The 23,916-nt window shown below is 39.7% G+C and overlaps 1 protein-coding gene across 6 annotated transcripts in view; it reads left to right on the top strand.

The window, feature by feature from the left end:
- PEAK1 (pseudopodium enriched atypical kinase 1) overlaps positions 1-23,916 on the top strand; it is a 384,683-nt gene that overhangs the window by 272,185 nt on the left and 88,582 nt on the right. The window lies entirely within an intron of this gene.

Consider the following 23,916-nt stretch of genomic DNA (forward strand, 5'->3'; position numbering starts at 1 on the left):
GGAGAGTTTGACCTCCTCTGCTCCCATTTGGATTCCCTTTATTTCCTTGTCTTGCCTAATTGTATTGGCTAGAACTTCCAGCACTACGTTGAATAGTAAAGGTGACAGAGGACAACCATGTCTGGTTCCAGTTCTAAGAGGAAAAGCTTTCAGTTTTACTCCATTCAATAAAATATTGGCTGTGGGTTTGTCATAGATAGCTTCAGTCAGTTTTAGAAATGTGCCACCTATGCCTATAGTCTTCAGTGTTCTAATTAGAAAAGGATGCTGGATTTTATCAAATGCTTTTTCTGCATCTATTGAGAGGATCATGTGATCTTTATTTTTGCCTCTGTTCATATGGTGGATAACGTTTATAGACTTGCGTATGTTAAACCAGCCTTGCATCCCTGGGATGAAGCCTACTTGATCATGATGAATGACTTTTTCGATGATAAGCTGTTATCTATTGGCTAGGATTTTGTTGAGAATTTTTGCGTCTATGTTCATGAGTGAGATTCGTCTGAAATTCTCCCTTTTGGTTGGGTCTTTTCCTGGTTTTGGTATCAGGGTGATGTTTGCTTCATAGAATGTGTTGGGGAAGATTCCTTCTTCCTCAATTTTGGAATAATTTCTGCAGTACAGGAATAAGCTCTTCCTTGAAGGTTTGATAGAATTCTGGAGTGAAGCCATCTGGACCAGGGCATTTTTTGGTTGGAAGCTTTTTTATTGTTTCTTTGATCTCAGTGCTTGAAATTGGTCTGTTCAGGAGCTCTATTTCTTCCTGGCTGAGTCTAGGGAGAGGGTGTGATTCCAAATATTGATCCATTTCTTTCACATTGTCAAATTTCTGGGCATAGAGTTTCTGGTAGTATTCAGAGATGATCTCTTGTATCTCTGTGGGATCAGTTGTTATTTCCCCTTTATCATTTCTGATTGAGGTTACTACAGATTTTACTTTTCTATTCCTCGTTATTCTGGCCAATGGTTTATCTATTTTATTTATTTTTTCAAAAAACCAACTCCTTGTTTCGTTAATTTTCTGAATGATTCTTTTGTTTTCAATTTTATTGATCTCTGATTTGATTTTGGATATTTCTTTTCTTCTACTGAGTTTAGGCTTAGATTGTTCTTCTTTTTCCAATTCCATAAGATCTCTTGTGAGATTGTTGATGTGCTGTCTTTCTGTTTTTCGAATGTAGGCATGTAAAGCGATGAATTTTCCTCTCAAAACTGCTTTTGCAGTATCCCACAGGTTTTGGTAGCTTGTGTCTTCATTGTTGTTATGCTCAAGGAAGTTAATGATTTCCTGTTTTATTTCTTCCTTCACCCATCTGTTACTCAACAGAAGATTGTTTAGTTTCCATGCCTTTGGGTGGGGTCAAGCATTTTTGTTAGAGTTGAGTTCCACCTTTAGGGCCTTATGGTCTGAGAAGATACAAGGTAGAATTTCAATTCTTTTGATTCTGTTGATATTTGTTTTGTGTCCCAGGATATGATCAATTTTGGAGAATGTTCCATGGGGTGATGAGAAGAATGTATATTCTTTATCTTTGGGATGGAGTGTTCTATATGCGTCTATCAAGCACAGTTGTTGTAGGGTCTCATTTAAGTCTGTTATATCCTTGTTTAATTTCTGTTTAGAGGATTTGTCCAGCTCTGTAAGAGGAGTGTTAAGGTCCCCTGTTATTATGGTATTATCAGATATCATATTGCTCAGACTGAGTAAGGTCTGTTTCAAGAATCTGGGAGCATTTAAATTGGGTGCATAGATATTTAGAATTGAAATGTCTTCTTGTTGTATTTTTCCCTTGACCAATATAAAGTGACCATCTTTGTCTTTTTTGACTTTAGTTGCTTTAAATCCACATGTGTCTGAAAATAAGATTGCAACTCCTCTTTTCTTCTGAATTCCATTTGCCTGAAAAATTGTCTTCCAATCCTTGACTCGGAGCTTTAATTTCTCTTTTGAAGCCAGGTGTGTTTCTTTCAGACAGCAAATGGATGGCTTGTGTTTTTTAATCCAGTCAACCAATCTATGTCTCTTCAGTGGGGAATTCAAGCCATTAACATTTATTGAGATAATTGATAAGTGTGGTAGTATTCTATTCGTCTTATTTTTTGAGAGTCCATTGCTTAGTTTTATCTTTTGCATCAGTGTGGAGTTTGGTTCTGTCCTTTAATTTCTGAGTTCTTACTTTGCTGCTGATCCATTGTGGTGGTCAGTGTGCAGAACAGGTTGAAGTATTTCCTGTAGAGCTGGTCTTGTTGTGGCCAATTTCCTCAATGTTTGTATATCCGTAAATGATTTGATTTCTCCATCAATTTTGAAGCTTAGCTTAGCAGGGTACAGAATTCTGGGCTGGAAATTGTTCTGTTTAAGTGGATTAAAGGTAGATGACCATTGTCTTCTTGCTTGGAAAGTTTCATTAGAGAAGTCTGCGGTCACTCTGATGGATTTGCCCCTGTAGTTCAACTGGCGCTTACTCCTGGCAGCTTGCAGAATCTTTTCTTTTGTCTTGACTTTGGACAGGTTCATCACAATGTGTCTTGGAGAAGCTCGGTTAGAGTTGAGGCGACCTGGGGTCCGATATCCCTCTGAAAGCAGTGTGTCAGAATCTTTGGTGATATTTTGGAAATTTTCTTTTATAATATTCTCTAGTATGGCTTCCATTCCTCTGGGGCATTCTTCTTCCCCTTCTGGAATTCCTATAACTCATATGTTGGAATGCTTCATAAAGTCCCATAATTCTGACAGTGAACGTTCTGCTTTCTCTCTCTTCTTTTCTGCCTCTTTTACTATCTGAGTTATCTCAAAAACTTTGTTTTCTACCTCTGAAATTCTTTCTTCTGCATGGTCTAACCTGTTGCTGATACTTTCCATTGCATCTTTAAGTTCCCTGATTGACTGTTTCATTTCCTTCAGCTCTGCTATATCCTTTTTATATTCTTCTTATCGTTCATCTCTGATTTGATTCTGTTTTTGGATTTCCTTTTGGTTATTTTCCACTTTATTAGCAGTTTCCTTCATTGTTTCCATCGTTTCTTTCATTGTTTTCAACATGTGTATTTTAAATTCCCTTTCTGTCATTCCTAACATTTCTGTATAGGTGGAATCCTCTGCAGTAGTTACCTCATGGTCCCTTGGCGGGGTTGTTCTGGACTGGTTCTTCATGTTGTGTGGAGTTTTCTGCTGATTCTTCCTCATGAGTGATTTCTTTTATCTGTTTCTTTGCCCTAATTTTCCTTTCACTTCCTCTTGCTCTTTAAGTTCTCGTGCCTGTGGACTAAGGGTTACAGGACCAGAAGGGTGAGAAGGTTTAAGAGCAAAAAAGGGATGAGAGACAGGAGGACCGAGTGATAAGGAAAAAAAAAGAAAAATAGAGAAAGGAGAGGGGGTGGGTAAAAGGAATATTGACAAAAAGAAGAGAGGCACAGAAAGAGGGAGACAGAGCAATATAGGTGTACAGTAGGGTACTTTGATACAACCTTAAAAAAAAAACCACCTTCTGGGGGTGCCCAGTTGGGTGGTTCCCTTGAGGTCAGCAGCTCTTTGCTAACCTGATCAGACACAGTACCCCACCTCCACCAAGTAGAGAGGAAAGACAAAAATGGTATAAATCAAACCAAAACAAGCAAACAGAAAACTTTACGGGATAAAATTGGCTGGAAAAAACAAATAATAGTGGTAGAAACACTAACAAAAATGAAGTTCTAACTATTGAAATAGGCAGCAATGGGAAATTATAATTAAACTAGAAAAATTGAGAAAGAAAAAGGATCTGTATGGAAAAGGTTGAACTTAAAAAACAAACCAACAATCCACAACATCAAAATAAGCAAAAAAAAACCCAACCAAACCAAAAAAAAAAAAAAAAAAAAACCACAACCAAAAACAAAGCAGTATGTATATGTTATTGAATATTGTCTGGGCAACACGTGGTCTTCTGGGGTATGAGATGTTAATCACAGTTCTGATACGATTGGAGGCTGCTAGTTTCTCAAACCCCAGCAGGTAGACACCCTAAATCTCTCTTCAGCCCACTTAAAAGGCACTTCGAACTTGTTCACTTACTGAGCAGAAGCTTTCTCAGGGAAGTGCTTGTCGCTGGAATCACTGCTGAAGTGGCTATCCACTTACCCTGTGTGTCAAAACTGGTCTCCCTCTGTCCCCAAGGGTTAGGGCTGCAAGGCGGCTCAGACCCCGCGCTTCGGCTACTTGGCCGCTGGGTTACCAGCTCCCACCCAATTCCAGCTCTGCGACCCTGAGAGCGGAGCTTGCCGGGGCAGATCACTCACAATGGCTGCCTGTGACCCAGAGCCAAACACTATTAGCTCCGTCTGGCTCAGTGGCTCAGACTGGGGCCCTAGACAAAGGCCAAAGATCTCCGCACTCCCGCTCAGGCTCTCCCCAAGGCAGTTCAGCTGAGTGCCAAGTCCAAAGACACCAAAACAGTTCACAGGTAAGGCCTTTCTGGTTTGCAGTCTCACTGCTACTGAACTTACAGTTGCGGGCGGGTTTAGACGGGTTGAACACACGCGACCACTTGCCGGTTTTCCACTGTTTTAGTCCTCCTCTTGGGGTCCAGAAGTCTTTCGCTGACTCCCTGTATCCTCTCAGGGGTGATGATAGGCAGATCCCACCAGCCAGAGATGCCTGGAGTCCTATATCCCCAGACTCACGGTGCCCAGATGCAAGGAAGCTGTTACTCGGCTGCCATCTTGCTCCGCCTCCCCTGTGTAAATTTATATATTAAATTAGTAATGGCCTTGAGTGTTCCTCATTTGTGCCTCTGGTTCTACTAAGGGAGGGGGTCTCCTAAGAGATGGGTTTTTAGGATAGAGGTGGAAATGTTACCTAGTAATCTGGCAACCACCAGGGCCAGGGCCCAGCACTGCTTCAGGAATAGCTGGCCTCCTACCTCTCGCTTTCCATTAAGAGGCCTTGTCTCACTTTAGCAGTCCAATGATACAGACCATAGGCAGATATGTTCGCTAAAGAAGAGCATGAAGACCCAGCGTACTTTTGTTGGGGGTAATTTAGTTTTTCCTATCAGGTTGTTGGTCTCCTTGTATATTAATTTTTTCTTTTTTGAGACAGAATCTCACTATGTCACCCTTCATAGAGTGCAATGGCGTCACAGCTCACAGCAACTTCAAACTCTTGGGCTCAAGTGATTCTCTTGCCTCAACCTCCCAAGTAGCTGGGACTACAGATGCCCACCACAACACCTGGCTATTTTTTGGTTGTGGTTTTCATTGTTGTTTGGCAGGCCCGGGCTGAGTTCAAGCCCACCAGTTCCAGTGTATTTGAGTGGCACCCTAGGTGCTAAGCTACAGGCACCAAGACAATCTCCTGGTATATTAATATCCAGTAACTCCCCACAGTCCAAGCTGCTTTTGTTTCCTAAGAATAGCCTGTGGATATGTGTTGGCTTGTGTTGATGCCCATCTGGAGTGCTTGAATCCTCTGGCTATAGTAACTACTATAGTTACTATCTTTTATCCTTCATGGTCCAGCACTAGCCCTATCACATTAGTTCACAGCCCAAGTTTTTTCTGCCTTTGTTCTGTAGTAAAATAAAGCTAACTAGAGAATTGTCACTATACCTTTTGCGTTTTCTCTCCCATGCCCTTCAACGTCTTTCATCTTTTATGTTCTTCTCACTAAACATTTTGCACTTAAGGGTTAGAGTGAGGTTTATGTAAGGAAATATTATAGCAGCTTAAATATATGGATATTTTTAAATAGGAACACTTTTTAATCACGTACATGGTTTTAGAATATTTTTACTATTTCCATTCAGACCTTTACAGTTGAAGTAATATAGTTGGTACTAGCTTGATTGTCCACACTTCAGCATGCTTCTCGGAACAACGTCCTGGGTTTTGATGTAGAGACCACAGGGTCATCTTGGTGACTCTTTCCCAGTGTCTCACTGGTTGTTAAATGTTATCCATTTGGCCTCTCAAATTAGCCCTTACCTATTAATTCCCACTGTCACTGCATTAGTTCACGACTTTATCTGGCCTACTGTTGTCATAGCTGAACCAACCACATTGTTTCTCACTATGCCTCCTGTCTATGTACTCTTTCCATTTCCACCTGAATTTTTTTGAGACAGGGTCTCTTGTCACCCAGACTGGAGTGTAGTGGCCCCATCATAGCTCACTGCAGTCTCAAACTCACAAGCTCAAGTGATTCTCTTACCCTCAGCCTCCCAAGTAGCTGGGACTACAGATATGCTGTACCACATCTGGCTAATTTTTCTATTTTTTGTACAGATGGAGGTCTTGCTTTTGTTCATGCTAGTCTCAAACTTATGGCCTCAAGCAATCCCACCTCAATTTTTAAAGTCAAAGTAGTATCACATTACCTTATTGCTCAGCAACTCCTTCCTGATGAATCCAATAGCATCTCTTGCAACTGGTACAAAATCCAAGTCTAGGGCGGCGCCTGTGGCTCAGTCAGTAAGGCGCCGGCCCCATATGCCGAGGGTGGCGGGTTCAAACCCGGCCCTGGCCAAACTGCAACCAAAAAATAGCCGGGCGTTGTGGTGGGCGCCTGTAGTCCCAGCTACTCGGGAGGCTGAGGCAGGAGAATCGCCTAAGCCTAGGAGTTGGAGGTTGCTGTGAGCTGTGTGAGGCCACGGCACTCTACCCGAGGGCCATAAAGTGAGACTCTGTCTCTACAAAAAAAAAAAAAAAAATCCAAGTCTAAAATGGAATGCTAATGTTCCTTTGCAAGTCACTTTCACTTGTTTAGAATTTGAAGTATATTTTCCCTGTAGAAGCAGTGAGTGGTAAATAGGCTTACAAGGCAGCTAAAACTTTCAGTTAAACTATCCATGATAATTGAAGACTGACCAGTATAGTTAACAGTGTTTCCACAGAAGTAGCTTCCCAAGTGCCCAGTTGGTATGTCAAGGTGGAATACGGATGTACGCGCGGAGGGATTACATCCGTGGGATTGAGAGCAGCGGTTCTCAACCCACAGGAACTGTATTAAAGGGCCACGGCATTAGGAAGGTTGAGAACCACTGGATTAGAGGCTCATTCCCTTGTTGTCCTCCACTGGATATAGAGATTTAATAAATAAGGAAAAAAACTAATATTTATTAAATGCTTACTGTGAATCAGCCTCTGAGTTAGACACTTTATTTTATCTTAATTCATTTTCACAGCAGCTCTGTGAAGGTAGATAAGTTATAATGTTCCTTTAACAGATGCTTGGCAAATTAGTAATGTAAATAGGATCATAAGAGGCATGCTTACCTGACACAGAGAATACTGTTTTTAAGCATAACTTTACAAACTTTAGTAATTTATAGACCCGTTCTAATTGAAAAAAAAAAAATAGTAACTTCAGTCTCTCAGTGTTGACATGCATAATTATAATTTTACTTAAATATGAACAAACATAAAATTAGGTATAAATTCTTTATGCTTGTATTTCTCACTTAGCTATAAACCAAAACAAATTTAAAAGTTAAGTACAAAAAAACTCTGCAAACTTAATGAAATGCAAATTAACAACAATTTAATACGATAGATGATGTTTTGCTGAAACTAAATTGCTGTTTGGAAGGTGAGTAAGAAGCTGCCTGCCACCACACAGTTTCCTTTGTAGCTTTCATTACCATTGGCTCTCTTCTTATGCCACACAGTGATTATATTGTGATGTCATTTTGGTCTTCACATGGTGGGACCATATCGTTTACATATTAAGTGATCCTCCTCCTACTTAAATTATTCCTTATAATTAAAAAATAGTGTGCTTATTGCCAGCTCAAATTAGAAACAAAGTTATTTGTAGACTTAGAAATCACATTGCTGTGCTTAGTTAATAAGTGGTCACTGCAATGAACCAGTATATGTTTATATTAGTTCATTTTATACATATATTATTTTAATATGTTAATGTTATTATATAATGATGTAAACTTTGCTTTCAGTTCAATATTAAGCTCTTTTGGAGACTCATAGACCCTTAAAAATACATCTTGGATCCCAGTTTGAGAAATACACTTTTGATGCATTTTTAAGCTGTTATGTATTTACAGCCATTGTAAAAATAATTCTCATTTATTTAATATAACAAGTTTTCCAAAAGTCTTTTTTTTTCTTTTTTAATTGAGACAGAGTCTCAATTTGTCACCCTCGGTAGAGTGCTGTGGCGTCACAGCTCACAGCATCCTCAAACTCATGGACTCAAGCAATTCTCTTCCCTCAGTCCCCTGAGTGGCTGGACCTATAGGCGCTGGCCACAATACCTGGCTATTTTTAGAGACGAAGTCTCTCTCTGGCTCAGGCTCAAACCAGTGAGCTCAGGCAATCCACCTGCCTTGACCTCTCAGAGCCACCTGCCTCCAAATGTCTCTTATCTCTACCAAGAAAGACTAGTTTACTATGGTATTTCCTTGAAAGCAATACATCTATGTTTCTTCAAAGTATTACATAATTCAGGCTTTCATTAATTTGCAAGTATTTTTCCCTTTCAAAGTCTAAATTATAAACATTTACTCTACGTATTGATCACTCTTTTCTGTGGAAACATTGGAGTGGGATTTTTCTCAGAGTAATTGACTATTTTCGTATTTCTCTTTCCTTCCCAATTTTCTCACCCCCACCCTTATTTCTTCCCTTTGATTCTTACACTACCCTTATTTCCCCTCTTTCTTATCTCCTTTCTTTTAAACCAGAGATGACCTATCTTCTCACATATCAGTCAGCTGTGACTTCCTAAATGAGCCTACAGGCCAGTTTTCTCCACTTTTCAGCTGGCTATGAAGTGTTGGGGACAGTGGAAAGGAGGAACACAGCAAGGCAACTTCTAACAGCATCTCACGAACTCACTCACAGCCAGCCAGTTCAGAGACCCTCCAAACAAGGGTAGCTCCTAACTCAGGCTGAACTGAATGGAAGATTGTGCTTAATTTGCCTCACAATACTACTTGCTTCTGAAGAACAAAAATCACAAGCTTTGGGGCAGCCCGCTTGCTAAATGTATGTCTTTGGTTTATTTCTGGCTCTTTTCTTCAGTGAGCTCATGGACCTGTCCCTCTCAGAGCTGAGGGAAGGAAGGCCTGGGTGTACCTACTTCCAACACTTGTTCATTCACAGTGGAATTCTGCTACAGTGGGCAGTGCTCGGCTGAGCAGACCACCTTTGCCTTCACAAGCCATGCGTGGCTGAGCTACACCACTTTTCCATACATGCATGCATTCATCCATTCTGGTCCTGCCATTTACTAGCTGTGTGACCTTTGGCAAGTCTCCATTTCTTCTGTAAAGTAAGGCAAATAATAGTATATGTACCATACTGTTATTAGGGTTTTTGTTAGAATTAAGTGTTTTCATGGCCGGGCATTTCACACCTGTAATCCCAGCACTTGGGAGGCCGAGGCAGGTGGATTGCCTGAGCTCACAGGTTAGAGACCGGCCTGAGCCAGAGTGAGACCTCATCTCTAAAAAGAGCCAGGCATTATGGCGGGTGCCTTTAGGAAGCAAAAGAAATGCTAGAGGCCAGGAGTTTGAGGTTGCTATAAGCTATGACACCATGGCACTCTACCAAAGGTAACAAAGTGAGACTCCAGCTCCATCCATGTAAACGTGAAAGAGGTAAAATCTCCATCTTTCTTTAAGGCTGCATAATATTCCATGGTATACATGTACCACAATTTGCTAGTCCATTCGTGGGTCGATGAGCACTTGGGCTTCTTCCATGACTTAGCAATTATGAATTGGGCTGCAATAAACATTCTGGTATAAATGTCTTTGTTATAGTGTGATTTTTGGTCTTCTGGGTATAAACCTAGTACAGGAATTATAGGATCAAATGGCAGGTCTATTTTTAGTTTTCTAAGTATTCTCCAAACATCCTTCCAGAAGGAACATATTAGTGTGCATTCCCACGAGCAGTGTAGAAGTGTGCCCTTTTCTCCACATCCATGCCAACATCTCTGGTTTTGGGATTTTGTTATGTAGGCTACTGTTACTGGGGTAAGGTGATATCTCAAAGTAGTTTTGATTTGCATTTCTCTAATGATTAAGGATGATGAGCTTTTTTTTCATGTGTTTGTAGATCGTGCGTCTGTCTTCTTTAGAGAAGTTTCTCTTCAAGTCTCTTGCCCACCCTGAGATGGGATCACTTGTTCTTTTCTTGCTAATAGGTTTGAGTTCTCTGTGGATTCTGGTTATTAAACCTTTATCGGAGGTATAACCTGCAAATATTTCCTCCCATTCTGAGGGCTGTCTGCTTGCTTTACTTACTATGTTCTTGGCTATGCAGAAGCTTTTTAGTTTGATTAGGTCCCAGTAGTGTATTTTTGATACTGCTTCAATTGCCTGGGGAGTCCTGTTCATACAATATTCACCCAGGCCGATTCCTTCAAAAGTTTTCCCTGCACTTTCTTCAAGTATTTTTTATAGTTTCATGTCTTAAGTTTAAATCTCTTATCTGGTGAGAGTCTATCTTAGTTAATGGTGAAAGGTGTGGGTCCAGTTTCAATTTCTACAGGTTGCCAGCCAGTTCACCCAGCACCATTTGTTAAATAGGGAATCTTTTCTCCACTGAATGTTTTTAATTGGCTTGTCAAAGATCAAATAACAGTAAGTAGCTGGATTCATCTCTTGGTTGTCTATTCTGTTCCAGACATCTACTTCTCTGTTTTTGTGCCAGTACCATGCTGTTTTGATCACTATTGATTTATAGTCTCAGGTCTCGTAGCGTGATTCCTCCTGCTTTGTTTTTATTTCTGAGTAATGTTTTGGCTATTTGAGGTTTTTTCTGATTCCATAGAAAACGAAGTATTGTTTTTTCAAGATCTTTAAAATATGACAATGGAGCTTTAATAGGAATTGCACATTAAAATTATATATTGCTTTGGGTAGTATAGACATTTTAACAATGTTGATTCTTCCCAGCCATGAGCATGGTATGTTTTTCCATCTGTTAATATCTTCAGCTATTTCTTTTCTTAAAGTTTCATAGTTCTCTTTGTAGAGATCTTTCACTTCCTTTGTTAGGTATACTCCCAAATATTTCATCTTCTTTGGCACTACTGTGAAAGGAATAGAGTCCTTGACTGTTTTTTCGGCTTGGTTATTGTTGGTATATATAAACGCTACAGATTTATGGCTGTTGATTTTGTAGCCTGAGACATTGCTGTATTCCTTGATCACTTCTAAAAGTCTTGTAGTAGAATCCCTAGTGTTTTCTAGATATACGATCATATCATCTGCGAAGAGTGAAAGTTTGATCTCTTCTGACCCTATGTGGATACCCTTGATCTCCTTTTCTTCCCTAATTGCAATGGCTAAAACTTCCATTACAATGTTAAAGAGCAATGGAGACAATGGGCAACCTTGCCTGGTTCCTGATCTAAGTGGAAATGATTTCAATTTAACTCCATTCAATACGATGTTGGCTGTGAGTTTGCTGTAGATGGCCTCTATTAGTTTAAGAAATGTTCCTTCTATACCAATTTTCTTAAGTGTTCTGATCATGAGGGATGCTGGATATTATCAAAAGCTTTTTCTTCATCAATTGAAAGAATCATATGGTCCTTATGTTTTAGTTTATTTATGTGCTGAATTACATTTGTAGATTTACGTATATCGAACCAGACTTGAGAATCTGGGATAAATCCCACTTGGTCGTGGTGTATAATTTTTTTGATGTGTTGTTGGGTTCTGTTTGTTAGGATCTTATTGAGTATTTTTGCATCAATATTCATTAGTGATATTGGTCTATAATTTTCTTTTCTTGTTGTGTCTTTTCCTGGTTTGTGGATCGAGGTGATGTTTGCTTCGTAGAATGTGTTGGGTAATATTCCTTCTTTTTGTATATTTTGGAAGAGGTTTAGTAATATAGGTACTAGTTCTTCTTTAAATGTTTGGTAGAATTCTGATATAAAGCCATCTGGTCCTGGGCTTTTCTTTTTAGGGAGATTTGGTATAGTTGATGCTATTTCAGAACTTGATATAGGCCTATTCAACATTTTCACTTCGTTCTGGCTAAGTCTTGGTAGGGGGCGTACTTCCAGGTATTGGTGGATTTCTTTCAGGTTTTCATATTTCTGAGTAGAGTTTCTTGTAGTATTCATTAAGGATTTTTTGAATTTCTGAGGAGTGTGTTGTTATTTCATCATTACCATTTGTGATTGATGAAATTAGAGATTTTACTCTTCTTTTCCTGCCTAGGTTGGCCAAAGGTTTATCTGTTTTATTGATCTTTTCAAAAAACCAACTTTTGGATTTATTGATCTGTTGTATAATTCTTTTGTTTTCAATTTCATTTAATTCTGCTCTGATTTTGGTTATTTCTTTTCTTCTGCTGGGTTTGGGGTTGGATTGTTCTTCCTTCTCCAGTTGCTTGAGATGTCCCATTAAGTTATTAGCGTCCTCTCTTTCCGTTTTGTTGAGGAAGGCTTGCAGTGCTATAAATTTCCCTCTTAGGACTGCCTTTGCAGTATCCCAGAGTTTCTGGTAATTCGTGTCTTGATTGTTGTTTTGTTCCAAAAATTTGGTGATTTCCTTATTAATCTTGTCTATAACCCATCTATCCTTCAGCATAAGGTTGTTTAGCTTCCATGTTTTTGTATGGGTATGCAGGTTCTGCTTTCAGAATTTTCTGCTTCATGGACTTTTATTCCTTGATGGTCTGAAAAGATGCAAGGAATAATTTCAATTTTTGTAAATTTGCTGAGGTTAGATTTGTGGCCTAGGATGTGGTCGATTTTGGAGTATGTTCCGTGGGCTGATGAGAAGAATGTGTATTCACTTTTGTTGGGATGAAATGTTCTGTAGATGTCTGTTAAGTCCAGATGTTGAATGGTTAAGTTTAAATCTAAGATTTCTTTGCTTAGCTTCTTTTTGGAGGATCTATCCAGCACTGCTAAAGGGCTGTTAAAATCTCCAACTACTATGGAACTGGAGGAAATCAAGTTGCTCATGTCTGTTAGCATTTCTTCTATAAATTGAGGTGTGTTCTGGTTGGGTGCATAAATATTAATAATTGGAATCTCATCATATTGAGTATTACCTTTAACAAATATGAAGTGTCCATCCTTATCCTTCCTTATTTCGGTTGGTTTAAAGCCTATTGCGTCTGAGAATAGGATTGAAACGCCTGCTTTTTTCTGCTTTCCATTCGCTTGGATTATAGATGTCCATCCCTTCACCTTGAGTCTAAATTTGTCTTTTTATGTAAGATGCGATTCTTGTATGCAGCAGATATCTGACTTGAGTTTTTGTATCCAGTCAGCCAACCTGTGCTCTTTAGAGGACAATTTAAACCATTCACATTAATTGAGAATATTGAGAATTCGAGAGTCCGGTGGACATTTTTAATTCTTTTGCGACTGTGGAAGTTGGAATTTGATCAGAATTTTCTGGGTCGGTTTATTTTTGTGGTGGAGGATTATGCTGGTCTTTATGGAGGATAGGTCTGAGAATATCCTGGAGAGCTGGTTTAGTTAAGGCAAATTTCTTCAACATGTGAATGTCATTGAAGTATTTAATTTATCCGTCATAAATGAAACTCATTTTAGCTGGCTACATGATCCTGGGTTGAAAGTTATTTTGTTTTGGGCGGCGCCTGTGGCTCAAGGAGTAGGGCGCCGGTCCCGTATGCCAGAGGTGGTGGGTTCAAACCCAGCCCCGGCCAAAAACCACAAAAAAAAAAAAAAAGAAGAAGAAAGTTATTTTGTTTTAGGAGATTAAAAGTCAATGACCATCCTCTTCTAGCTTGAAAGGTTTCAGCAGAAAGATCTGCAGTTATTCTAATATTCTTGCCCTTGTAAGTGATAGTTTTCTTTCATCTGGCTGCTTTCAGAATTTTCTCCTTCATATTAACTTTACTGAAATTGATTATGATGTGTCTGGGGAATGTCTTATTTGGGTTGAGTTGTGCTGGAGTTCTGAAACTGCTATCTGAATTTCGGAATCTCTTGGCATTTCTGGAAAGTTCTCCTTCATAATCTCATGGAGAAGAGATTCTGTGCCTTGTGAAGCCACGTCGTCGCTTTCGGGGATCCCTATAAGATGAGTATTGGTTTTCTTCTAATTATCCCAGAGCTCTATGACAGAGTGATCTGTTTTTGCCCTCCATTTCTCTTCCTCTTTGAGAGTTTGGGAGCATTCAAAAGCTTTATCTTCAGTGTCAGAAATCCTTCCTTCTGTTTGCTCCATTCTGTTACTGAGGGATTCTACTGTGTTTCTCAGATCTTTGAGGGCTGCAACTTCTTGTCTCAATGTGTCAAAATCTTTGGTCATTTGGTCTTTCAATTCGTTGAATTCTTGAGATATGTTTTGGGTTACTGCTTGGAATTCTAATTCGATCTTATTTGCTATCCAGATTCTGAATTCGATTTCTGACATCTCATCTATTTGTTTGTGCATGGGATCTTGTGCTGTGTCTGCCCCATTGATCCTTGGGGGAGTTGATCTACTCTGATTATTCATATTGCCAGAGTTTTTCTGTTGATTTCGCCTCATGATTTTTTTTCACCGTTGCCTCTGGTTGTCCTCAGAGTTGGGGAGGTGTCTCTCCAAGATTAGACCCCAGTGGGATCACTCTATTGTTGCTGGATCTTTGTAGGGAGTGACCCTGTGTAGTTCCTCTGGGGCTGCCCCAGCCAGGGAGTTCTGGTTGTGGAAGCAGCTCTGGAGTGTGACACACCCAGATCCAGCAACAGGGTGGGAGGTGGTGCGCACGGTTCTGGGAGTGCCTCACGCCCAGTGACTTTGGCACAGAGAGCCCAAGGCTCCAGCAGTCTCTGGCCAGGAGAAGAGCTCTGTGCAGAGGCAGGGAGGGCTCTGAAGGGCACACGGCTACCAGAGTCCCTGGCCAGACAAGTGGGCCGGTGTAGAGGCAGGGAGGATACAGGAGGGAGGACGCAGGGTTGCGCAGCTCCCACAGGTCCTGGTCAGGGCACGCAGAGACCCAGCGGGCACGCATCGTGGGTCGGGGGTCACAGCACAGCTCTTATCGAGGCCCAGGCGGCGCCAAGCCCAGGAGTTTGAGGTTGCTATGAGCTGTGATGCCACAGCACTCTACCCAGGGAAACAGCCCAAGGCTCCAGTGTACCAAAACCGGTCTCACTCTGCCCCTGAGGGTTAAGGCTGTAAGGCAGCTCAGTCCCCACCTTTAGGCTGCTCAGTTACTAGGTTACTAGCTCCCGCCCGATCCTTGCTCTGCGACCCTGAGGCAGAGCTTGCTGGGGCAGTTCTCTCACAATGGCTCCCTGTGGCCCACAGCTGAACACTGTTAGCTCCGTCCAGCTCAGTGGCTCAGTCTGGGGCCCTAGACAGTGCCCAAATTTCTCCGCACTCCTGCTCAAGCTGTCCCCTAGGCAGTTCAACTGAGTGCCAAGTCCGAAGACACCAAAACAGTTCACAGGTAAGGCCTTTCCGGTTTACAGTTTCACTGCTGCCTGTACTTACGTCTGCCGGCGTGATTAGGTCAATCGAACACACGCAACCACTTGCCAGTTTTCCACTGTTTTTTTCCTCCTCTTGGGGTCCAGAAGTCCCTTGTTGACTCCCTGTATCCTCAAAGGGGTGATTATAGGCAGATCCCACCAGCCATAGATGCCTGGAATCTTATCTCCCCAGACTCACCAGGCCCAGTTGCAGGGAAGCTGTTACTCAGCCGCCATCTTGCTCCTCCCTCTGGTTTCTTCTTTAGATGAGAGAACTTCCTGTCTTAAGATCCTGTCTGTCCTTGTGATAACAAGGACTGTGATTTTGTGTGTGTGTATGAGATCTCAAATTAAAAAGGTTTCTGTTACTCTCAGAATTTCCATTTCCACAGCTAAGTTAAAGCTGTATTTTATCTTCTGCAAAACCTCTTCCTGTAGTTTTGCTTTCGCTTCCTCTCCCCACCCTTTTAGTCATATATATTGAAGGCTTTGGCAGCTGTCAAGGTATTGGTCAGCATTTTTCATTCTGGAAGAAGGAAAGGTCAGGAATAGTGATGTGGAGATACTTGTCACATTTTCCTTTTCTTATATAAGTGACCCACACTTTACATTACAAAGCCCTAATGAGAACATTGGCTCATAAATTTTACCTTAACAACCTAGAGATGGACTAATGTGTGAGGTGACATACAGGCAACAGTTCCTCACTGAGAATGTCCTAAAAACTCAAGTACAGCAGTGAGAATTCTTGACTGCCTCCATGGCAATGTGACAGATTTTATTGAATGAGAAAATGGCCTTTGGGGGTCACAGGATTGGGTAAGAACCTTAGCAGTTCATTCCCCATCTTCCTTTATTATGAACAGATTCTCCTTGGGTGCCTTAAGGAAATGCTCTATATATGATGTTTAACATACCACCTATACACTCATCTTTACTGAGGGAACTTGTGTCCATCTTGAGGAGCTTAAGCTCTTTCTGCCAGCCAGTTTATTTCAAGATTGAAATCCTGGCTCGGCACTTGTAGCACAGTGATTATGGTGCCAGCCACATACACCGAAGGTGGCGTGTTCAAACCCGGCCTGGGTCAGCTAAACAACTGCAACAAAAAAATAGCCAGGCATTGTAGTGGGCGCCTATAGTTCCAGCTACTTGGTGGTCTAAGAAAAGAGACTCGCTTAAGAGAATCACTTAAGCCCAAGAGTTTGAGGTTGCTGTGAGCTGTGATGCCACGGCACTCCACCTAGGGCAACAAAGTGAGACTCTGTCTCAAAAAAAAAAAGATTGAAATCCTGTGTAGATTTGTTTGGTTTTTATTTCAAATTAAAATGAGGGTATAAATTTTTAGATTACATGTTCTCACTTCCAAGGTAAAGTTCCAGTTTTAAAAGAACCCCTCACCCAGGGGGTGTGGCATCTACCCACACATTGTTTTTGTTTTTTGTATCAAATCTGCTTGATACTGTTGGAGTAGAAGCAAACTAATTATTGTCCCTGTGTAGCAACAGAAAGAGAGAAAAACAAAAAAACAGTTATTGGTTCTTAAAAAGCTGTCATGACTTGGAGTGAAACAGGCTACTCTTGAATAGCTTCATCTGTAGCCTGAAGGGCTTTGGTCCTGAAAACTGTCAAATATGAAATAGGATTTTAGATCATGGAATCCTGGCTGGCTTCTAAGGGCAGATTTAGCCATTGAACTCTCCCATAGACCATTTCATCTGAAAGATTTGCTTTGTGATTATAGGGAATGTGGAGGCAAATGAGCTTTTCTTATCAAATATTGTATCTGGGTATTCTGTATCAGACCTGTTTTGGCAAATAAATAGAAGACACCAGCATACACAGTTGTATTTCCTTGTTTAAGTGCCTCAGGAGACACATTTCTTATTTGTCAAGCATAACTTTGGTGACTAGAGTTTCCCATTTTGAGGGAGTGACAGTGTTGTGCGGGGAAAGCTGCCAGTTAGTATTGATTGCCATTGAAGTCATTTCGTAAAGGCACTAAAACCCAAGGATTGTTCTTTCGCTAGGCCTGTATCTGGCAAAGCTTCTCTCCCTATATGCCTGCTATCAGTTAACTAATTTGGACTTTTCATATGACTTTAAATTGTCTTTAAAGTATACATTTTTGTCTCCATACATAATTAGTGTTTAAAATGAAGCCCTCATATTTAAGGTTTTGTGGCTTAGACAGCAGCTCCATCTGGTGCTTGCTAAAGGTGTTTGCTTGGTTCATCTCGGTTTTACAGCATCAAAAATACAGACATACACAGAACTTGACAGAACTTGCAAACCAATTTTAAATCTAAGGTGGGTTTCTGTTGCACCCAGCACTGATAAAATAAGCTAATTATATTCCTTGTGGATTTCACTGACTATTCTGTTGATAACATGATAGCTGCTAATCTACTCAACAGATACCTTTTAACAATTAACTTACTCAAAGTAGGGAATTGATTTTACTAGTTTTCTACTAGTCTAGTAAAAAAATATATACATTATGCTACTTAACAAAGTTAAAATGTAGACCCTTTCTTATCAGGGGTGCATTTAACTTGGTTAACAAGATGTTAGGCCAAGATGCCTTATTCTTTCTCATATTCAGTGCTTCATAATGCTAAGTACACGGGGAATGCTTTTTAAAGAAATTTCTTGGTGATGACAAGACCTGCCCCAAACTGTTAATAGAAGTTACTTCTAACAGGATTACACATGGTTTCTATTTTCTTTATGCTTTTGTCAATTTCCACAGTGAGCATACACAACAAAAGAAACAGCTGTCTAACACACACACACACACACACACAAAATCTAAAAGGAAATTATTTTTAGCTATAGCCTAGAGTCTGGGTTCCAGGTCTCCTTCATGCACTATGTGGCCTTAAGAAAGTCACTTTCTCTTCTGAGCTTTAGTTCCCTTGTCCATAAAACAGAAGAATTGAGCTAGGAACCTGCTCAGTTTTCATTTTGTTTGTTTGTTTTTGAGACAGACTCTCACTCTGTCACCCAGACTAGAGTGCCATGGCCTCAACCTAGCTCACAGAAACCTCAAACTCCTGGGTTCAAGTAATCCTCTTGCCTCAGCCTGCTGAGTAGTTGGGACTATAGGCTCCCACCACCACACCTGGCTAATTTTTCTATTTTTAGTAGAGACAAGATCTTGCTTAGTTTAGACATGTCTCAAACTACTGACCTCAAGTGATTCTCCTGCCTTGGCTTCCTAGAGTGTTAGGATTACAGGAGTGAGCTAACTGTACCCGGCTGGAACCTGCTTAGTTTTTAACATTCTAAAGACTATCTACTCTTTTTCCTTTATTTTCAGCCTCTCTCACTCTCCTGTGTCTTTCCTTAATATTATCATTCAACATTATCTGTTTCTCCTGTCTTAAAATAACGAAATTCTTTCTGGACCCACATCCTCCGAGCTCTTTCTCTCTTCCACTGATTACCTAAACTTCTCCAAGAATTATCTGCCGTTGCTCTATCACCTCACTCTTTTACTTGCTGCAGTCTGGTTTCCTCCCTCACTGCTGCACCAAAATATTTAATAGTGTGTGCTAAGGTCACTGATGAGTTTACATTGCCAAGTCCAATGAGTACATTTAAGTCTTCATTTTCCATTACCTCTCAGCAGTGTTTGAAATAGTTGTCTTTTCCCTCTTTCATGACATTTCCTCATCTGGCTTTTATGTCATTACACCTTGGCTGTTACTTTTTGAGGAGAGGAGTTATCCTCTTCTCTCTGGTTCACCCACCAAGGCCACTCCTCAGCTCACTGTCTGTTTCTTTTTGGCCTAGATATTCTTATACTAGTAATCCCAAACAAATTAGAAGCACAGAATCTTCATCTGTGCTCCAGACTCCTAAAATCAACTTTCTACTCTCTTATATGCAGGCTGAAAAAATGTGGATTCCTAGTTTTCTCTCCTAAAGTTGTACTTCCTCCAATGTTGTCATGTCAGTAATAGGACCAGCAAATCATTTGAACACATAAACCCAAAACCTCAGTACCTCTTACTGTCTCCAAAATCTGTCCTTCTTGCTTCTATCTTTCTCTCCCTTCTCTGACATCACATCCTAATGCAGATCTTCCTCAGGTCTGTCTTTGCCCAAATCGGCCCTGTAGGCAACAGCCTCCTTGCCTCCTGTCATGTGCTCCCCATTGTCTACGCAGCACCCAGAGCTGTCTTCTGTTTTTTAAGTCAGGTTTATGGGTCTAATTTACATACAGTAAAATTCACCTTTTTTAGTGTACAGCTCAGTGAGTTTTGAAAAATGCATGCAGTTAGGTAGCCACCACACAACTGATTGTTTCTAGTTTTTGACTATAAATCTTCATATGTCAGTTTTACTATAAACAAAAGTTTTCATTTATCTTGGGTAAATACCTAAGAGTGGGATTGCTGGGTTCCAAGGTTAAGTTTATGATTAACTTTATAAGAAACTACCAAAGTGTATTCTAAAGTGCATGAACCATTGCCTTGCCACCAGTCATATATGAGAGTTCCAGTTGCTCAAAATCTTCACTAACACCAGTTTTTGTTTGTATTTTAATTTTATTTTAAGCATGTAGTGATAGCTTATAATATTAATTTGCAATTCTGTGTGACTAATGGTATTTAGAGTCTTTCATATGTATTTATATATAATCTGTATATCTTTGTAATGTCTGCTCAAAAATTTTACTTGTTTTTTCTTTTTCTTTTTTTTGAGTTCTGAAGGGTTTTTTTTATGTCATCTGGTCAATATATGAATGTGAGCAACATAAGGAACTAGGCTACTGTACTGATACATACATGTGGTGCATGTATGGTCTGTGAAAATTAGGTCACCTTAAAGAGGTGGTCAATGTAGGGTGGTGGTCAGCTATAGAGATTCTGATGTATGTACTTTGCAAAACATTTCTCTTCTGTGGCTTATCTTCATTTTCTGATTGTATCTTTGGCAAAGCAAATATTTTTAATTTTGATGAACTCCAAATTTATTTTGTTTTTTTATAAATCATGCTTTTGGTATTGTATCTCAGAACTCTTTGCCTAACTTAAGATTGTGAAGATTTTCTTTTCTTTTTTTTTTTTTTAAGACAGAATCTCAAGCTGTCACCCTCAGTAAAGTGCTGTGGCGTCACAGCTCACAGCAACCTCCAACTCTTGAGCTTAAGCGATTCTCTTGCCAAGCGATTCTCAGTCCCAAGTAGCTGGGACTACAGGTACCTACCACAACACCGGCTATTTTTTGGTTGTAGTTGTCATTGTTTGGCAGGCCTGAGCTGGATTCTAACCCACCAGCTCCGGGTATATATGGCTGGAGCCTAACCACTTGAGCTATAAGCACTGAGCCAAGATTGCAAAAATTTTCTTCGGTGGTTTTGTCTAAAAGTTCTATGGCTTTATATTTTATACTTAGATCTATGATCTGTTTTGCATAAACTTTTGTGTATAGTGTGAGGACTAGATTAAGTCTCATTTGTTGCCTGTGGATATACAATTGTTCCAACACCATTTGTTGAAAAGACTGTCTTTTTCGCTTTTGTCAAAACAGCTGACTATACTTATGTGGGTCTTTTTCTGGAATCTAGTCTCACTTTTGTTTTGATCTATGTCGGAGGTCAGCAAACTTTTTCTGTAAAGGAACAAATAGGAAATATTTTATGTTTTTTAGGCAAAAGACAAAGTAAAAGATATTATTTAGGTATTTATATAATAAAAGAAAATACAAATTTTTATAATTTTTTATAAAATTCAAAATACAATTAAGTATTATACAATATTTGTATTACACAGGTCATCTACTAATAAGAAGAATGGAATTCTTTCTTAGGGAAAAGAGTAACATTTTGCTTAATTCGTGTTCAAAGTTAGTGTTTCCTCTCAGTAAAATCAATTGTAAGTATTCATCTACAAGTTCATATCTGTAATTAAATTGTACATATTTTATCTTTGAGAAATGTCTTTTCACATAGGTGATACATGTACCAATGGAAACCCTGCACTTTATAAAGTGCCAAAAATCACTGTAGAGCAGTAACAGTGGCCACATACCATCTCTGTCATAGCTGCTTATGTCTCTTGTTATGGCACAAAAGACACCTTAGGCAATATGTAAACAAATGAGTATGACCTGTGTTGCAATAGAGCATTATTTGTGGTCACTGAAATTTGAATTTCATATAATTTTCACTTGTCACAAAATATTCTGCTTTTGATGGGTTTTTTTTTTTTTTTTTCATTTAAAAACATAAAAAGCATCCTTAGCTTTAGATACAAAAACAAGTATAAGCTAGATTGGTCCTATAGGCTATAATTTGCTTATCTCTCTCCTCTCTTCTGCTTCTTCTCATCCATCAGTGTTTTGTAGTTTTTCCTAGAATTTAGATTTTACACATATTTGATTAGATTTATATAGCTAGGTATTTCATGTGTTTTGGTCAGAGCTGTCTCTTTAAAATGCAAATTGGATTATGTTGTTTCCCATGTTCAAAACCCTTCAGTGGTTTCCCACTGCTCTTAGGATAAACTGTATAATCTTTAAAAGACTAAAAGGCCCTGGGTGATCTGGCCTCTGCTCTCCTTTTCAGCTTAATTTTATGCTATTCTTCCCCTCTACCTCGTAAGGTTCAAGTCTAAGACCAGTAGGAAATGGTTTTATCAACTAAGGCATATAACTTTTAGAATATCTGAAAGAATAAATAAATGTTTTCACTCAAAGAACTTTTTTTTCTTTTTGAGACACAGTCTCACTTTGTTGCCCTCTGTAGAGTGCTGTAGCCTCATAGCTCACAGCAACCTCAAACTCTTGAGTTCAAGCAATCCTCTAGCCTCAGGTAGGACTACAGGCACCTGCCATAATGCCTGGCTATTTTTTCTATTTTTGGTAGACATGGGGTCTTGCTCTTGCTCAAGCTGATCTTGAACTCTTGAGCTTAAGCAATCCACTCACTTCACCTGCCCAGAGTGCTGGGATTACAGGGGTGAGCCACCACACCAGCCTTCAAAGAATATTTTAACCTTATTGGGTCAATGGCCTCTCTCTGTGAACTTCTGTGGTCCTTAAAGTCTGTATTTCTTCCACTAAGGCAGAGTGCTATGTAAGTATTATTTATGAGGGACTTCACTTTGTATATATTAGATAAAGAAAATATTTTCATTCCATAGAAACATACTAGAAGTTGGCCAAAAGTCTGGATTTCTGACCAAAGTAAGGATTCTGTCAGTGTTCTTGTACATGAATAAAGTTAAACTTTCCAGCTATTAAAATAGTTCTTACAAGCCTATTGCCAACTTTATTATAATACACAAAGTAGAAACATAGGACTATAGTGGTGTTCTGTGGGAAGGTCTGCAGCTATGTGCCTAAGATAAGGGAGAGTGCCACAAGATCCATTGTTTTTAACAAACCTTACAACCAACATATTTGATGAACTAACGTTTATTCAGCTCCTTGTGCTAGACATATAGACATGCATAAGATATACCTCTTGCTCTAAAGGAGCTCAAAAACTAGTGGGGAAACAGATAATTAAAAATTAAAGCACTTGTTCATGGAGTTATGTCTAAAGGATTTGATAATACCAAGGAGGAATGAGTACCAGAGGATTTAAAGTATGATGAGACTAGTTGATTTTTAAGACTCAAGACTAGAAAGGAAGCAAGAACCATATTATGAAAGGTGAAGGGCCTTGGATTCCATCCTTAGAGGCTCTAACACCTTATTACACGTCCTCCAGATAACTTGTTAAAAATTCAGATTCCTAGATTCTTCCCCCAAAGATTGACTAGGCAGGTCTAAAGTGGTTCCCCAGGTGGCTCTTACTTAGCTAGCAATCCCCAGGCTGCACATTGACATTTAAAAACCAATACATTAGGTAAGATAGAGCGAACGAATAGTTTTTAACCTCATTAATAAGAAATCATATTAACATGTTAAAAAGTTAAATCTGGGGCAGCGCCTGTGGTTCAGTGAGTAGGCCCCGTATACCAAGGGTGGCGGGTTCGAGTCCAGCCCCAGACAGCTAAAACAGCAGTGGCAACTGCAACAAAAAATAGCCAGGCATTGTGGCGGACACCTGTAGTCCCAGCTACTCAGGGGGCTGAGGCAAGAGAATCGCTTAAGCCCAAGAGTTGGAGGTTGCTGTGAGCTGTGATGCCGCGTACTCTACTGAGGGTAACAGAGTAAGACTCTGTCTCAAAAAAAAGTTAAATCTGGTAGCGGTATAGAACAATGGAATCACCTAAGAATCTCATTAAAATACAAATTCTGATGTAATAAGTCTGGGGTTGGACCTAAGATAAGTGCAGTTTCTAACAAGTTCTCAGGTGAATCTAGTACTCTTTATCTGAGAAACACACTTTGAGTAGCAAGGGTATAGAGGATGGATTGGAATGGGGTTGAGACCTTAGGCATAGATATCACTATTCAGCCATTGCAGTAAGTAATCTAAGTAAGAGATAGTATTTGAACTACTAGCAATATCTAGTAATGGCAAAAATGGGTTCCAATGAAATGTAATGATA

Source organism: Nycticebus coucang, chromosome 6 (genome assembly GCF_027406575.1).
Source record: "Nycticebus coucang isolate mNycCou1 chromosome 6, mNycCou1.pri, whole genome shotgun sequence".
Taxonomy (NCBI): domain Eukaryota; kingdom Metazoa; phylum Chordata; class Mammalia; order Primates; family Lorisidae; genus Nycticebus; species Nycticebus coucang.